This window comes from Eurytemora carolleeae, unplaced genomic scaffold (genome assembly GCF_000591075.1).
Source record: "Eurytemora carolleeae unplaced genomic scaffold, Eaff_2.0 scaffold556, whole genome shotgun sequence".
NCBI lineage: Eukaryota > Metazoa > Arthropoda > Copepoda > Calanoida > Temoridae > Eurytemora > Eurytemora carolleeae.
In genome coordinates, this window is record NW_019402189.1 from 265,992 (window position 1) to 279,963 (window position 13,972).

Here is a 13,972-nt window from a genome sequence, read left to right on the forward strand (position 1 = left end):
TTCCTTTAAAGTTACAAAAAAAAAACCTTAAAAAACATATTTTTAGATGTGAGTCTTGATTCCATTAACCTGGATCGACGCAACTTCCTTCCTGTGGAGAGCAAAGTCAGCACTGATTCTTTTGAAATCGGTGAAAGTCAAAGCTCCGAGGAGGCAACCACCTCCAGGCGTCCAGCTCAGCGAAGCGGAGTTAGTCTAGGGGTATCTGATCAACTAGTGTTCACACATTCTCCCAACTCAACAGATCAGATCCTGTTGACAAGCAATCATCATGGACAGGAGCTTTTCCTTTCCCGGGGACCTCTCAATCCCCAGTATGATTCTCAAAGTGATGTCTCCCAGCATATGTCCCCTAGCGGGGGGTTAGCGGAGTCTCAGCAGTATACAGAACACTTTGTTGGTGCTAGATCTCCGCTTCCTCAGCTGCGTCTTAGCTTAGACGGGGAGGAGAGTAGTTCTAAGAAGTTGATGGCACTGCCCCAGCTGATGTCCTTGTCCCCTATGATGGTGGATGGAGGGCGACAAGTTAACTACATGAAAGAGTATGATCTGAACAGTTTAAAAGTGAATCATGAATCTAGTCTCAAAAACCAAACTTCTAGTCTAAAAAAGGTGGTTTCCCCTCCTGCATCTAGTCAGAGTAATATTCAGGAAAGGATAGCTGATATTTTTTGGTTTTTTAAGAAACAATGCTGGGTAAATCAGAAATAAACTTTATCAGCATTGTTTTTAATCGGAACTTTGCTTTGCTTATACTTTTAAGGTTTTATATTACTTATGTGTACAGTAAATATGAGAAAAAATATTTTGTGGAAAATAGTGAGAAAAAGAACTCATTTGGGAACATTGAAATTAACTCGAAAAACAATGGAAAATGTTTAATTTTTACACTCCTAGATGTTTAAAGATCTATCATTGTGGATAAATTACTAAACATTTTTTCATCCGTTCAGCAATATTTTAAACAATGTTTTTTTAACATAAAACATGAACCATATTAAAGTTTCGATGATAATATTTTGCAACCTTTTTAACACTTTTTTAAAACCAAAATCACTAATCAGCCCTACCCATCCAGTTAATGGTATCTTACCAACAAATGTCTCCCTTATCCTACCCCCCGAAAATGGCGGGAAAATCTAGTACTCCGGGGCGGGAGTACTTTCTGGCCCCGAGGGACTCCTCCCTCTCCCCGGCCACCAGCAACACCTCGTCACATCTCAGGGAGTTCTACACCTACTCCAGCAGGTTGAAAAAGCACATCTAAAAATATTTTTTTCTAGAAGTTTTCTTAAACTTTTCCCCTCCCTTAAATAAAAAATTTGGCGATCTGATTTTTCCAATCAAAACAAATTTTTTATAATTTTTAAAATCTTTCACTTTTTAAATCTTCTAAAATCCTAACGTTCAAAATGATTTTTTTAAAGATCTATTTTTTAGTTCTAGTGCCAGTTCTACTGCGGTTCGTTCCCCCTCCCCCCGTCCTCCCTCCTCTCCCAACCCCACCTCCTCCCCTCTACCCCAGTCCTCCCCCCTTCCTCACCTGCCGAACAGCGCAATCAGCTACTCCAGGTCCAATCAGCCTGCCCTGGCAATATCAGAGTCCTGGGAAGACGACCTATCAGGTAAAAAGTCAAGTATATAGTCACCCTTCCAATTTACCACCGGCCTTCACTCCTACCAACCCAGAAGGTTTTCATATTCTGAATGATAAAAGTGAATTGTTCAATTGCTTCTTCAAAAGTCGTGCAAATATTTTGAAATTTTCAAAAAAAATGTATATTTCTAAAAAAACTAATTATATTTTTGCCACAAACTCTAATATTCTAATCCCTTCATCCTTGTTGTAGACCTTAGATCTTTCACACTTTGAATTATGAAGTTAAAATATCAAAGTGTTACACCTTCAGGCTCCAAAGATATAGGGATTATAAAATTTGAGTTTGTGTTAAAGATTTTTTTTCCTTTAACACAAACTTTATTTTCAACTTATCTTGAAAGTTTGGGGAATCATTAAACATTTGATCAAAGATGAAACATAATTTTGAAAAAATATTTTTTTCAGATGGAGAAAGATCTTGTAGTCCTAGTCCTTCTCGTAATCAACAGGTTAAAAAAATAATTAAATTTAAATAATAGTTTTTAGTTTAACTAACAACAACGTTGTTTTTTTTCTACGGTCAACAGTTGATGGTTAATTTTACAATAACAGTTTCTTTTTAAATAGCAATTATCAGCAATTGTTAAGAACAACATTTAAATTAACAGTTTTTACTTCATCTAACAAAATCGGTATTTTACTCAATCCAACAACAATTTTATTTTGTTTACCTAACAACACCAGATTTCAGTTTTCTAAAAACATCAGAGTTTAGCGCAATGAATGAAAATGTTATTAACTCTGAAAACCAAAAACCACAAATTAATAATAATATTATGGATAAAATAATCTGCTTGAACATTTTTATTCCCCACTTAAAATCAGAAATAAATGGACTGTTAGCTTAAATTCAAGTGAGCCTTCATGCAAAGATGCTAATGTCCGATTTACAACGGTACCCTTAAAAGCTTTGTCTGATCAATTATGAATTAGAACTCCAAAATCCATGTTTTTGTTTTTTATTTTTATAAATAGTTTCTCTGCAGTAGTGACTTGTGTGTTTCTTGTTTATAAGAAACAATTGCAAAATTATCAGAATTAAACACTTTTCGAGTCAGGACAACACCAAAAGTTCTAAACCTAGAAACAATTATTTTGAAACATTGTATTCTTATTGGTTGACTGAAGATTATCGTAAAACCAATCAGAACACAGTATTTTGCATAAAGCCAGAATACTAATCCCTGCAGATTGGTGAAAATAAAAATAATAAATCAAATACAAATTAAAACTAAAATAAACATACCTATAGATATCAATTGTTTTAAGGCTTTAAAAAGTTTACCTACAATCTTAAAACATAATATTTTTGGTTTCATTAAAGTCTCATCAGGATCTTGAGTGTGGTTATCTAGATAAAGCACTTAAAAATAGATCTTAAATCTCCATATTTTGTGTTCATGTTTTAAAGTGTAAATGAAAATGAAAGGAGGAATGTGTGTATATATTGAAAATGCGGGAAAGTACGTTTTGTGTGAAAGTGGGGAGGGTTGCGGAGCCTGATGAAAGTAGGGAGAAAGTACAAACTGGATGAGAAAGGATAGAAATGAAAGTGCTATGAATCTCAGAATTTGCCGATAGAGAAGACGACATTTTTTATTGTCTAGAAAATCGCGCAACCTCGTACATTTATTAAGTTTAAGATCTTAAAGAGTGACAGGTGGTAAACGTATAAAAGGGAGTAAGGGATGCCCGTGCACCCCTTTATAATGCTATCCTCATTATTGTAAGAATAGGGCAAGAAATAACGGTACAAATCTTAGAGAACTACATTTCTCATTCTGTGACTGTTTAGAACAAGAGAAATTAATAATATGTCAATTTCTAGTATTAGGAATAGCATCGTTGAAATTGAATGACTTTTACTATAGATCTCATTGAGTATTTTTTATTATAAAAATATTTTTTTTGATTAATAACACATAAAAAACATATATTTCTACCATAAGCTAAAATTATATCACATAAATATGATTATGTTTTTATTTAATTCGAATTATAAAATGTTGATTTTGATTTTTAATATTTATCGAAAAACGATAATAAACCTCTTTGTAATATTTGTAATGACTCTAAAAGATTGTAAAATTCCTTTTGATAGAGTTGGATTTTAAAAAGAATCCACAAAAATATCGGAAAATTAACAAATTACAAAATTGTTTATTCTGACATTATACCAAATTTTCACAATAAGGAAAACAAAATAAAAAAAACGATCCAAGCAATATTGTTTTGTTTTTTGTCCCTTATATTTTTTTCTTAGGATAAAAATTTTGCAACGTTCATTAAAAGAAAACTTTTACAGAATACAGTTTAAAAAAATAGAAATAAAGTTTGTTGAAGAAACCGAATCAAGTCATTTCCCATGACTAGGGAGGGGGGGGGAGGGGGGTTACGAATTTGTGTTTTCAACTTTTCAGACTCAATTCTTTTTTCCCTACGGAGGTTTTGTAGGCCAAAAAAGAATTTAAATAAATTGTTCTTTATAAAAAAATGTTTGATTTAATTTTATATAAATATATTTTTTATATAAATATATACCCCTGTTCTCTAATCAGGTCTTAGAATCTATAGAAGGTATAATTATTGAACAGCCTGTAAGCCTAGAAACTCTGTGACCTGAATTTATATTCAAATGTTTAGAAGCATTATTTAACTCAGATCATCATGAAATTTATTAGACCTCTTTATTTTACAATTTAATGTTATTATTTTTTTATAAAGCAAAATGATAAGAGGCTTAGTTAATATTTTTTTCCTTTGAATTAAAGATTTCTATATTTACTGAAAGGTTATTTTAAGTTACCCTCCTGTTATATATAGAGTGGCATGTCGGATTCACAACTATATCCTTAAAAGCTTTGTCTGATCAAAATTTTATATCCATGTTTATTAATTTATTATTATTACTATTACTTTTACTTCTAATTAATGTTTCTTATACAAAAGTGATTTGTGCGTTTCCTCTGTAGAAAACTTTGGAGAAATCTTCAGAATTCAACACTTTTTAAGCTAGAAAACCGACTTTATCTTCCATTTGATTGATCAGATAAAGGTTTCGAGGGTACTGTTGTGAATCAGGCCTGGCCCTGTTTTCAATGGATTGTTAATGGAAATTTCGTGAATTAGAGGAAGTTTTTAATTTTTGTTAAATTTTATCGTCTTTCGAACATTTTTCATTAAAACTTCCCAGTGCGGGTTATAATTTTACTTAATCGTCCCAAGAGACGGGTAAAAAGGCTAGATATCGGTAATGTTAGTCGAATGCCGGTAAATGTCGAGATAAAATAACAATTTAACCTTTTTAAGTCCGAAACTAAAATTTCTCGAAATGTCAAAGGTGATAAACCTCTTTCATATTGAGGTTAGTATCTATCTATCCTCTACGGCCTCTATCTGTCTATCCATCTAGTGCTGCAGTGTACAGAAAGTAAGAGTATCGAGGTTGTTAACCTCTGTTAATATTGAGGTTAAAACTTACACCTTCTTCTGAGGCCTCCCCCCTCCCTCCCCGGCCTCACTTAGCGAACAGGTGAAAGTTTAAAGGGACTGTAATCGTTAAATTCAAGTGACCTTCCATGCAAAGATGGCAATGCCTGATTTTTAATGGTACTATAAAACCTTTATCTGCAGATAAATAACGTCTCTAGGTTTGAAAGTATTAAATCTGATAATTTTTAATATGTTTTCTAGAGAAACCGAAATTCAAAATAATCGCGTTCTAAAACTAGGAGCATTGATATCTAACTCAAACTTAATCAGACGAATCTTTTATGGGTACCGTACCGTTGTGAATCGGGCATTGCCGTCTTTAAATGGAGGGTGACTTGAAATGAAGCTAACAGTCCCATTAAAAAGAATAAATATAATCTAGAACTCCAAGTAAAACTAAATACAACCAAGTACAATCTGTCTTTATCGGAAAATATATATATAAAGTTGTAATCTCTATCTGTATGTTTGTGTGTGCGTCCGATTATAACTCAGGAACCTCAAATTTTGATTGGGGAACTCGGGAAAACCACGGGAATGTTCTTAGCTTGGTTTTGAGATTCTAGGTTAAGTGGATCGACTTTTATCGGGAAAATAGTTAAAATCGTAATATTTACGACATAGCGCGGGTAATCAGTGGGACTAACTATGACCCCTTGTGCAACGCTGAGTTCCCAATCTAGTACAAATATAAAGATTTATTCATACACATAGATATATATACAGGGTGTCTCTGAAAAAACTATGTTAAGGCTTTTTAGTCTATTCAGCATTGTATTATTGTATTGTGCTCCTAGTAGGAGAGGTCGTCGATGAACTATTTTTATCTCAATTGCCATTTTAACTTTCAAAATTATGCCTCATATTTAAATATGAGCGTGGTGCCATTTTTGAAGATGTTAATTTCTTCACCCAATAATTGTCGTTTTGTTGTATTAAAAGTGTTACTATGAGGGTACCTTCAAAATGTAATCAAAATGTAGTTAACCTTTTTCTTAAGAATTTCAAAAAAATCAAACATTTTTTCGTCATTTATTTTTTACAATCCTCAATTCCAAAATGCGAAATTTATTCTATTCTGTAAAACGTAAAAATTTAATTATATCCCAAAAATTTCAATTTGTTTGAAAATCTTAGGAAAAGAGACCGAGCACATTTTCGAATATTAAGCCTACTTTAGAAGGTTCAAACGTCATTTTAGAGATAAATGTTCAATCGACGACCCCCCCGCCCCGGCCCCAGTTATGAGAATTTTACGTACTTGAAGCACTTTTTAACACAAAACAATAATGTTTAGTAGGCTAAAACCCCTAAGCACATTTTTTCAGAGACAGTACACATTTTACATAAATTAATGGTGTAATTTGAATTTGTTTTTTTCCAATATTGGAATGATTTTAAAAGTTTAGATATTGAATATTTCATTGTGCATATTCATTCTCATAATCTCTAATATCAATATATTCAGTCATATTTTGATCTCTCCTTTAAATCCCTCAAAAATAGTGCGAGAGACTTTTTTTCCTTTAATATTAGAAAGCCCAGCTTAAAAGTATAGAACAATATAAAATTGAATTTGTCACTGAAAAAAAAATAAACTATTTTTGAACTAAAAAATTAAGCTGTTTTAACAGCTTATTACGTAGTAAATACAGATAGATAGATAGATTAATAGAGAGTGAGAGTGCCTGGGAGACCTATTTAGCTTGGAAGAGGTTGATAACCTCCGGTAGAATTGAGGACAGTCCTATCTATCTATCTATCTGAACCTTATCTCTATCTATCTATCTATCTATCTGAACCTTATCTCTATCTATCTATCTATCTATGACTGTACAAGTGTCCTGGGTTCACTTTCGTTCAATGTTCTCAATATTTAGCTTTCATTCCTTTCTCTTTCTAATCATCTGCTAGGGATATCTATCTATCTATCTATTTATCTATATCTACCTATCTATTTATCTATCAAGTAATTATTATTTAATCCGAGTGAAAGATTTTTGAAAAAAATAACCCATCTAAAAGTCCTCCAATGAAATTGTATTGATTAAATATAAAAAACTAGAGTTTACCACTTTATATGTTTTCCCTATTTTTTTTTCAATTTACTTTTTTTTTTGATTTACAATTATAGATTTGTTATGAATTGTATCATAAAAACGATATTAACCACATTCTACCTGCAAACTCTAGTATTTTGGAACATTTAATGAAATAATCTAGTGTTTTTTTGATGGTTTCCTAATTCACTTTATAAACATCAGATTCTCGTATTGATAGGACTGATCAGTGATCATTAAAATCTAGTTATCACCTCCTCGTAAAATTTGTAAATAATCCCTTCTTCGAATCAGTTTTAATGTTTATTTTGAAAGGACTGATCAGTGATCAGTGATCATTAAAATCTAGTTATCACACCCTCGCAAAATTCGTATATAATCCCTTCCACGAATAAGTTTTAATGTTTTATTTTAATAGGACTAATAAGTGATCATAAAATCTAGTTATCACCCCCTCGCAAAAATTCGTAAACAATCCCTTCTACGAATCAGTTTTAATGTTTTATTTTGAAGAATATTATCACAACTTGCACATTTCGCTCAATTCAGAGAATTAAAAAATCTAAAAAAACTTTTTCTGAATTTTTTCTTCTCTTTTTTTAAGGAACTAATCTAGGGATTTGTTTGTATTTTTGTTCAAAACCGGTTTTAATGATTAGGCCAAATTTTTTTGTGGTACCTCACATAAACTCATGAATTTAAGAATGTTTACGGCCGGTCAAAAGTGTAAAACTTTGCCTCAATTTTAGAATATTTTATTTTATTTCCGGCATCCACCATTTAAATTAAAATATACATTTTTTCACAATATTTAATAAAAAACAATGGGTTTGACTTCTGCAAGTCTGTTTTTTTAACCTTTATAACTCTTTAAATACTTCTGTAGGTAAAGTATAAGCAAGCATTAATATATAATTTTTCTTCCCAAAAAAATGTCATTTAAACTTTTTAACAACCTAATTCATTTTCTTCCTGGTCATTTTGAAACACGGGGAAACGGAATAAATCGTTTTTTAGGGGGGCGGGCGGAGGAGAGAAGGGGAAGGCTTGGCCGATAGTTTGACCCCCCTCCCAGGGCATACTTTTAAGAATTAGGGGTGAGTATTTTATTTTATTCCCCTGCTTCAACTTTAAACCAAATTAAAACGATTTAAAGCAAAAAATGACACTAGAGGTCTCTTTCGTTTAAACTGAATTGATTAAATGGATTATTGATTGATAGGCTGGATGGTTCTTTATATCAGAACAGACTGAAATGGAATAAATTAAAAGGATGTGATGGGAATATTGCAGACGAGGTTGGAATGGGATGGAATGGGATGGAATTAGATGGGACGGATGGGACGGGATGGGATGGGATGGAATGAGATGGAATGGGATGGAATGGAATGGGATGGAATGGGATGGAATGGGATGGAATGGGATGGAATGGGATGGAATGGGATGGAATGGGATGGAATGGGATGGAATGGGATGGAATGGGATGGAATGGGATGGAATGGGATGGAATGGGATGGAATGGGATGGAATGGGATGGAATGGGATGGAATGGGATGGAATGGGATGGAATGGGATGGAATGGGATGGAATGGGATGGAATGGGATGGAATGGGATGGAATGGGATGGAATGGGATGGAATGGGATGGAATGGGATGGAATGGGATGGAATGGGATGGAATGGGATGGAATGGGATGGAATGGGATGGAATGGGATGGAATGGGATGGAATGGGATGGAATGGGATGGAATGGGATGGAATGGGATGGAATGGGATGGAATGGGATGGAATGGGATGGAATGGGATGGAATGGGATGGAATGGGATGGAATGGGATGGAATGGGATGGAATGGGATGGAATGGGATGGAATGGGATGGAATGGGATGGAATGGGATGGAATGGGATGGAATGGGATGGAATGGGATGGAATGGGATGGAATGGGATGGAATGGGATGGAATGGGATGGAATGGGATGGAATGGGATGGAATGGGATGGAATGGGATGGAATGGGATGGGATGGGATTGGATGGGACGGGATGGGATGGGACGGGGTGGGATGGAATGGAATTGGATGGGATGAGATGGCTGGGACAGGATGGGATGGCTAAGATAGGATGGGATGCATGAGATGGAATAGAATGAAATGGGATGGATTGGATGAACTGGAACATTCCAGAATAACAAGAAAATGGAAAAGGGTGGGGTTTGTATACAGTTGATATCTTGATATATATATATATTTATAAGATCAATACATTGTTGGCTGCTTGATCTAAGCAATATGTATCATATGACTTGTATAACTGTAATGAATAAGGGAAAAAAGGGAAAATAACAAGGGAAAGGGTGATGAACAGGGGGAAACTTGTTAAGAAGGGGAAATATATAAGAAAGGAGGCCTAGCTAGATTCGAGGCTGAGGGGTGGGGATTCCGAGCCTAGGGCCTGGGGGAAAGCTATGGGGAATGTATGACTGAAGGAATGATTTGGGAACTAGGGGGAAATAGTGCGGAATTGGGCTGAAATGAAGGGAATGTCGGGGGTGAGGGGGGAGGATAATGTCCTGATTCCGGGGAGAGGGGAGGGATGTAAAGAAGGGAAATCATAATACCTTACTAATTATTTTTACAATTTTTGTTTTAAAATAATTTCTAAAAGAAATGTTACCGCCTGTATATGTATATTTGTATAGAATTATATATACATACATACACTAAATGTATTATTTATACATATATGTATTGTATAAACATACATATATGTATTGCATACCATTATGCATAAATAAACATAAGCGTATATATTGTGTGACTATAATGCATGACGTGTGGAGTGGAATGTTATGCAACCGTATATGTAATATACAGGGTGTCCACAAAATAATAGAAAAAAATAATAAATTCGCCTTTGATCTTTGAAATAATTTGCGGCATGATTATTTTTAAACTGTAAATCTAATTCTACAGATAACGTGTTTGAATAAACAATCACAAAATGTCCTGGCATCTCTGAAATGTGAACTGCCTTTTATACCGGAGATATGAAAAATTTCGTTCAGATTTTTACAATTTTGTTTTTGTTTAATAAAAGGATATCAGAAGCGTGGTAACATTGAAAGCAAAAAAAAGACCACAGTTTGGAAATGCCAAGACTAGGGGAATTTTGTGATGATGGTTTCAAGAACCATACATGTAAAAGTAGGTTAACTTATGAATGCCGCATATTATTTCAAAAATCAACGACACATTTGAGTTTTTTGTTTTGATTTGTGGGACACCCTGTATGTATGTATGGTTTCAACTCTCAGCGAGAATAAAAAAAATCAAACGGAGAGACTGGATCTTTCAAAATAGTATTTTTTTTAAATACCTTAGTTTAATTTTGATTTTGCTCAATTGTTAAAGCTTAAATGCTTTTTGTTTCTATTATGGAACTAAAGGAATTGAGTCCTTGCCACAAACTCTGATTTTCTAATCCCTCTAGCTTTGCTTCCCAATGTCGTAGATATTTCAAACTATGCATTGGGTTAGACCAAATAATCTGAGTTTGAAATAGCAAAGGTTTACACCATCAGGTTGCAAAGAATTAGGAATTTGAAAATACGAGTTTGTGGCAAAGACTCCAATCCTATGCCTGTGCGTAAAATCAAAACTAGAGAAACTATGAGGTCATAAAGTCATACCAGTTATGTCACATAATTTTGATATTCTCACAATGTCTAAACTTGAGTGTGATTTATAAACGAAATTATATTTGGGAATATAAAAGCGCAAAAATGTTAGTTTCTTTTAGTTCCATATATATAGGTTAATATATGTGTACTTTCGTTCGTGCTCAAGGGTTGGGGGGGGGGGGTATTCATGACCGATTCAGCTATTTTCCTGTGAATATGCCCAAGGGCTAGTTGGTGTACCCCAGGGTTCTATATTTCTACCTAATCTAACATATATGTGTATTTATAAACATTATTTATTCGCATTCAGACCAATTTCTAGTCTTGAAATAAATCCTGTGTATTTTGTTAAAATAATTTTTTTTCACTATTAGTTTAGAATCTACAATTCGTAAGCTGTAAGTTCATGTCGAAAAATACTAATAATCTACCACAAAATAATCTAGAAAGTAGAAAAAATTCTACATTTTCTAGAATCTAGATTTGCGAGGTTTTTAACATTTAACTTTGTAATTTTTGTTATACTTTATAAAGAAATTACTTTAACACTTCCTTACAAATACAATGGAATAGACATTGTGGAGGGGATTTTTTGTTTATTGGTTAGGTAAAAATTATTGTATTCTTTTGTTGATTTTTAGCATTTTGATTTGTTAATCAATAGAAAAGGGACTGGAATACTATAGTAGATTCTGTTAGATCATATAATCTAAGTTTAAGATATCAAAGATTTTCACCATCAGGTTAAAAAGATATAAGAATGGGAAAATTTGGGTTTGTGGCAAAGACTGAATTCGTTTATCGTTTTTTTTTGAACAAAAGAAGTTAAGATATAAAACATATTAGATTTCAATCTTTAGTTAAACGTGAGATCGAGTAGATACGATTTTTCATAAATATTAAAGATACAGCTTTAATATTTTGACCAATTTATTGACACACAAGGATGAAAAAGTATGATTTTGAATTATTCATGCAAATTATGTTCTGAGCAATAAAGCCTAGTTTCCAAAAATGCCAATGCTAGGGTCTTGTAGGGTTAAGTTTCTTAAGAGGTAATTTTTATTAAAACTACATCGCTAATTAAAAAAAAGTTTAAATAAAATACATCTATAAAATGATCAAAATTTAGCATCTCTTATTTTCATATTTTTGATAAAGAATTTCTGTTCTCAAATCCTTATGAAATGTTTTTTATTTTGAAATGCTTTTGATAATTCGATAGTTTGAACTAAAAATTTGCCTGGTTTGGTTTGTAATGAATCAGCTTGCAAGTCAAGTATTATATAGACATGATGCAATAAAACCTAGTTTCCTAGTTGCTTTTACTGCCTGACAGATTTAATACAGGCATACCTAGGCCAATAGTCATCATAATAGGTACAGGTTAAAATCCGGAATGGGAGGGGAGGGAGCGGGGAGGGGTTAATATGGTAACTAGGAACTCGAAATAAAAACAATTAAAAGGATAAATAAGTTGAAAGGATAAAAAAGAAGTGTAATAAAATAAATTATAAAGGAGGAATGGTAAAAAATATGAAAAAAATAAAATGAAAAAGATGATTATGAAGTTGAGATGAAAGCATGGTTGGGTGTATGGGGGGGAGGGGACTGTAAGACGTAAAGTTAAGTTAGGATGGGAAGGTGTATGGGGGGGAGGGGACTGTAAGACGTAAAGTTAAGTTTGGGAAGAAATGTTTAAAACTATGACTCTTCACTTTCTGGAAACTATCTGGAAAGTTCTTTAAATCTTAAGAATCAAACCTTAAATAAATAAGCGAGCAATTTACTTATCTTAGTGAACTAGTAAACTAGTAAACTAGTGTAAACTAGTAAACTAGTAAACTTGTAAACTAGTGAACTGGTAAACTAGTAAACTAGTAAACTAGTAAACTAGTAAACTAGTAAACTAGTAAACTAGTAAACTAGTAAAATAATAAACTGGTAAACTAGTAAACTAGTAAACTAGTAAACTTATGAACTAGTAAACTAGTAAACAAGTAAACTAGTAAACTAGTATACTAGTAAACTAGTAAACTAGTAAACTAATGAACTAGTAAACTAGTAAACCAGTAAACAAGTAAACAAGTAAACTAGTAAACTAGTAAACTAGTAAACTAGTAAACTAGTAAAGTAACTAATAAACTAGTAAAGTAGAGTAAACTAGTAAACTAGTAAACTGGTAAACTAGTAACTAGTAACTAGTAAACTAGTAAACTAATAAACTAATAAACTGGTAAACTAGTATACTAATAAACTAGTAAACTGGTAAACTAATGAATTAGTAAACTAGTAAACTAGTAAACTAGTAAACTAGTAAACTAGTAAACTGGTAAACTAGTAACTAGTAACTAGTAAACTAGTAAACTAGTAAACAAGAGAGACACGAGGAAGGGAGGGGATATACTTGATGGAGGGAAGAGAGGAGGATAGGGATATCCCCGAAAATACGAAGGCAGAGTCCCTAGGTAATACGAGGGAAGGAGGGATAACCCTGGTTATACGAGGGAAGTAGGGATATCCCTGGTAATACGAGCGGAGTAGGATATACATGGACAAGAGGGGGTAGGAATATCCCTGGTAGTTTAAGCGCGGGAAGGATATCCCTGTTAACACGAGGGAAGGGGAAGGAACATCACTTCTAACACAAGGGGAGGGAGGAGGGATATTCATGGTTATTCGAGAGGAGGAGAGATATCCTGGAACACGAAGGGAAGTGGATGGATATTCCTGGCTAACACGAGGGAAGGGGAAGGGACATCACTTCTAACACAAGGGGAGGGAGGAGGGATATTCATGGTTATTCGAGAGGAGGAGGGATATCATGGTGACACGAAGGGAAGTGGATGGATATTCCTGGCAACACGAGGGGAGGGGAGGGATATACCTGGTAACCCGAGGGAAGGGAAGGAATATTCCTGGTAATACGAAAGGAAGGGGGAATGGGGAGGTGATATTCCTGATAACACGAGGGGAGGGGGATGGATATACCTGGCAACAGGAAAGGAGGGAAAGGGAGGGGATATCTTTAGCTCTTGAAACTGTTTTAGGAGTTCACGTACTAATTCTATTTTTCATGAAAAAAA